The sequence below is a fragment of the Pteropus alecto genome, unplaced genomic scaffold, assembly GCF_000325575.1.
Source record: "Pteropus alecto unplaced genomic scaffold, ASM32557v1 scaffold94, whole genome shotgun sequence".
NCBI lineage: Eukaryota > Metazoa > Chordata > Mammalia > Chiroptera > Pteropodidae > Pteropus > Pteropus alecto.
In genome coordinates, this window is record NW_006437736.1 from 765338 (window position 1) to 770881 (window position 5544).

Below are 5544 nucleotides of genomic sequence, written 5' to 3' on the forward strand. Positions count from 1 at the left end.
AAGAAAAATCACCTTTTTTCTTCTGACTACTCCACACGCATGAACATTTACCTTGACGTGTTTTTCCCTTTAAGGAAAGGCAGCGATTCTTTGGCAGGGCGGGCAGTTTTGGTTGGCCCTTGCTCCCGCTGTTTGCCACGAAGACTCCTGACCAGTCCAGTTTTGTTCAGAGCCGGTTTGGGAGTCAGCCGAGCTGCCAAGTTGAGCGTCCCCAGTCTGAAATATGTTCATGTTTAGGGAGGGGGCCAGACCCCTCGGGTGTACCTACGGTTCAGCTCTCTACGGTTCAGCTCTCCACGGTCCAGCAGGAAGTGCGACCTTGCCATTTCTGGAACCCCATGTCATAGAGTCTTACTTGTCTCTCAGTGTGTTTGAAGTCTTGCCAGTTTAGGAAGGGGGCGAGTTTAACTCCTCCCTTAAGGGAAGGTGTTTTTAGGGAGCTTATCCAGAATGGGGTACCCCAGGCAGCAGCCCAGGAAAAGGAGCCCACTCAGCCCTCGTGTTATCTAGGATATAGGAGATTTAAGAAAAGAGGTCTCAGTTTTATAGGACCATTTTTTCTCTACTACTAAATGTGAAAAGCAAAACAGGCTCTCTGAGAACTGGACCTGTTTGACCATTTTACTTGGGAGGGAAACATTGACCACAGACCCGAGACCCCCTCCCCGCCCCCGGCTGCAGGTGTTCATGGTTTATACTGGCTGCCCCAAACCTTCCTTGTGGTCTCTGGTAGTTGCCGGTCCGGTTGTGGTTGAGGTAAAGGCTACGCACTAAGGACAGTTCTAATCCAGTTCTAATCGCACACCTTTTACTTGCCAAACTGGTTCTTAATCCCTAGAATCCAGCCTAGGGTCAGGGATGCGTTCCCATTGCTGTAGGTGATTGCCGTAGGCATAACTGTTGAGACAGTTTTAATGTTCCTGCACTGGTGGCAGCTGTGGGTTGGGGGATGGTGTGTGTATGTCTCCCTCACTCTCTGTGGATATAAACTGCTTATTTAACATTTATTGAACTCTGTGATTAGTTTAGAGGGTTTATAATGCCAGCCTTTACATTCACGGTGAAACATAATTTTCAGAATTATTAGAACCCTAACAGTTTAACAAAAGGAAGAAGATAAGAGAAAGCTCTAAAAAGGTGTAGGCCCCAGAGGAATGCTCTCGGAGGACACAGCAGTCAGGGGACTCTCACAAAACTTTATAATTACCTCAGTGTTACCAAGTCTTGAACTGAAATTACCTTTGAAGATCTCTGTCTCTCCTGTATGTTATAAACTGCCTGAAGATAGGGCAGGTTCTGATTCTTTTTTGTATTCCCCAGAGAATCTGGCCTTCTTAGTAGAGTCAACAAATATTTGTTGAGCTCAATTAAATAAATAAAAAGCTTTTAAACCAAGCACGAAGGACAGTTATATCTCAGTAGTTTATTTGTGAATTTAATTTTCTGGGTCTTTGTGCTCTACTTCTCTGGTCAAGTTGCTGAGCCCAGATGTCTAGCCTGGTGCTTGTCCTTAAATGTCTTACCCCTGCCATGGTTATGATATCACTAAGCAATTTGAAGACGGGGAACACGGCCTGTAGGAGAGTGGTACTAACTGGCAGGCTCTACTCATTCTCCCCCACCGTGTACCTAACTCGTTTCTGTACAGTCTTAGGGGGCAATGAGAAATTGCCTCAAAGTGGTGATTCCTAAGTGAAGCTGGAGGCTAGTTATATATGTCCTCTTATGTTTCGTTAGGTGTGTAGAAGTTGAGGAGGTCGTGGTGCTGGAAATAATCTTAGAGAATTCACCGCATCCCACATTTTACCTGTGAAAAAACAGACCCAGAAAGATGATGTCGTTTATTCCCAGCCACAAGGCTAATTAATGGCCAACAAGACTGTTCTCTTGGTTTCCTGAGTCTTAGTTCTAGGCATTTACCACACTACCAGAGAAGTCCTGTTTTTTTATAGAAAGCATCAGTAGAAATTGATTTCCTGCAGAAAGAATATTGGCAATTTAAGTGAGGAATGTAAATGGAAGAAGGTTTTTTTTTCTTTTGAATGCTGGAGAACTATCCCAAAATATCTTTTTCTACTTTTTATGTGATTTAGAACAGGGTTCCCCAACCCCCGGGCCAGAAGACAGAACAAAATGAAAAAAGTTTCATAAACGATATGCTTTATTTAAATGCTTAAAGAACAAAGTAGGCCACTTTGAATTTCTAAAAGTAACATTTAAAACATCCCTAAGTTATATAAAAAGGATTTTAGTTGCACGAATACTATAATTTTTTAGGGGTTCCTGGGGCCTGGGGAGCATGCTAGCTCTCTGAATGCTTCGTGTTCTTATGTGGCTCTTCTGTTTGTGGTGACCTCAGAACATGAGATGGAATAATGTGTTCTGAAGGGTGATTTGGGGGGAAGGGATGAGAAGGTTGCAGGCCAGAAAGCTCCATCTAGTGCTTTTAGAGAGGCCCCCCCCTTTCCCCCCTGCTTTTAAAGGAAAGGCTAGGAGCCTGGTCCTAACTGATTCCAGATGGGCCGGCTGCAGTACAAAGGTTTTCAGTGTGTTTGGGACGGGGCTGACCGAGAGGGCCCCCTGAGCACTTCCTGTGCAGCTCTGCGATTGTACTCACCTAATCAGAAACAGCCCTTCCCGGTGGAGCGCGGGAGCAGCCACCGCGGGTTCTCCTCAGCGCCCCATTCTCTGACTGCCCTCTCCTCCTGCCCGCTTTACCTCCCCGTTCGTCTCCTTTCCTCTCTAATCTCCTCTCCATTTGTTTCTAGGGAACATTAAAAAATAAATGTAAATGTGAATATAAATAGATGTATTTCCCTATTCCTTGTGGGGGCGGGAGCAGGGAGGAGGAGCAGGGGGAGAAGGAGGAGTGGGAGGGGAAGAGGGGGAGGGAAAGGGAAGAGGGAGGAATGGTCAGATTAAATGCAGATGCTGAAAGGCCTTTTTTCTGGACCTGGCAGATGTTTGCCAGAGGTGGGTTTGGGGAACATGAGAATGTGAAGCCCACTTGGAAAACCGAGCCACCCTTTATTTTTTTATTTTTTTCACCTGGCACCCTTTCCAAAGGGTTCAGAATGTTGGGAGGATGGTTTATGTTATAAAGCGAGTCTCACTGGCCCTTTCTGGCTGTGTGCCAAAGGGCGAGTTTGAGAGTGAGTTTAAACCCAGTAGAGGTAGAAAGGTGTTTTGCGCACGGATCTCATGTAGCACTGGTGCCAAGGGAGCATACCTTCTGTGCTCTGATGTGGGCTTGAATTTGGCCAGTGTCTCAACTACTGCATGATACCTCAGGCGTTCTGCACAGGTTACAAGAGGATTTTGTGGCGATGCTCAGCTGCAGGGACTATGATTTGTTCTTAAGGGCCTTCCAGACTCTACCGGAGATGTATTTTATGTGTAAACTTGATTTTCTGTTTTGGTTCAGATGCCTGTTAGACCGAGGGTATGTTTGCTATTCAAATCTCAGTCTTCTTGAGCTAGCCGATGATTGCATAAACTCTCTGGTCCCGGAGTTCATCGGGTCTTTGCAGTTTCATTTTGATCCATTTTTGGATTCATGTTGTTGCATAAATGTGACTTTATTACAATAGACTATGTAAAAATATGCTATATAGTCATAAAGTTCTCAGCAACATTGGTTTGCTTTCTTGACAGGTCTACTTTTAGTGTCCCTTTTATCCTCTTGTAAGTATGATCATAGTTTTTCCTGGGCTCAATGTGAAATATGTTGTCTCATGAAAAACTTTTGAGCTGTTTCTAGGTAACAAGGTTGTCTGGAAGATATAGTTTAGAAATGGAAATATTTGAATTTCTGGGATATTTTGATGTTAGTGGGAATAATGGGTCAGAGTATTTGAAACTGGGATTTCTTAAAATAGATCACATGGTCACCCTTCTTATGAGTGTTAGCAGTACAGCGTTGAAGCTAATGCAGAGTTACCCGATATTTTTAACCATCAGCTGCTTGTAATAACGTCCTCAATTTACCAGTAGGATTTTCTTTCTCACCTTTATTTTTTAAAACCCCCCTCTAGGTGTGAAGAAGAGAAGGCAGCTGCAGTGTATGTTGTTTGCTTGCTTGCTTGTTTTTTTGAGTGGCTGCTATTTGCCAAGTATCGGACTCATATTATCTCACTTAACATGATTTGCAAATGGGACCTGCACTTGGGCACTGTCACACAGATGCTAAGTGTCAGAGAGACAGCTTCAACCAATAATATTCTGGATCCAAATGTGATATATGGCCTTCCACACTCTGAGTTATAAGTCCGAAATTCTTCTCGGGAAGAAATTTTTTTCTAAGGGGAGTGTAGTGACTAAAACTTGTTTCAAGATTATTTAAAACTTATTTTTATTGTCATTCTCTTCCCTTTTTAGGCATACTGATTTCATGCCTCTGGCATATAAAAAGATACTGAGACAGGAAGGAGGTGAACCATTTAGTTACTGTTTATAGGGAGGTTTTGAGGCTCCGAAAGCTGCTTTTTTTTTAATTGAAAAATTTGGGGGGTAATTGTAGATTCACATAGTTGTACAAAAGCTGCTTTTGAAATGGCAGGAAGGCAGAGGTTCTGCTTTGGAGCAGATAGACATCTTTCCTCATCTTTTAAGGCATGTGCAAGGAGGTTGTATGAGGGGATCTTGAGACCTCGCTTTATCTTAGCAGCTCTCTGCTGTCTTTGGGATGCACGCCTGTCATACTGTAAGTGCCATACCACAAGGGACACCCGTTGCAGGAACCATTGCAGTTCCTGGTTCAGGCAGGCTGTGCCATGAAACCTTGCTGAATTGCTTGAGCAGAGACAACATTCAGAATATAGAGATAGACTGATGGTGGAGACAGTAGCAGACCTTGGAAGAAATGAGTTAGAATTGATGGGGTGAATCAAGCGGACATCTTTGGCTGTGATCACTCTGAAGATTCCTTTCATTGTTTTCCCATTAACTTAGATATCATCTTCCTAAAGAGGTCTTTTAACTTTTAACCCCCATTTTCTCTAATATTTATTGTTATTTATAACTAATATTTGCTTATTTACTTGATGTGTAATATCTTTAGTCAAATTGGAGAATTTGCATTAGGGCAGGGACTGTGTCTGTTTTTCACACTGTATACATGATGCCTAGACCATGGGACCATAGTAGGTGTATATATCGTAGAAGTTTGTTGAATGAATGAATGAATGAAATGGGAAATTGTTTGTTTAAAATGTCAAGCTTAATTCTGCTGGTTCATGCCTTTGCCTGTTATGTTGGATCAGAGTACTGACTTTGAAATTTTCCTGATATAAGAGTTTTAATTCCATAGGCTTTTCTTCTTGTAAACAAGGTAACAAACTACCCTAGTTTAAGGTCATCCTTTAAGCTTTGCTAATGGATTCTTGCTTTTTTTCAGAAAAATGTGCTTAAGGCCTAGGAGCCCAGACTATGAAGCATCTGGTCCACCTTGACCTCTAAAATTAGCGGCCTTGTTCTTTTCCCTTCTGTTCTACATGTTTGGAAGAGCAGCACAGTTCTGTTTTAAGGCTTGTTACAAAGTAGGAG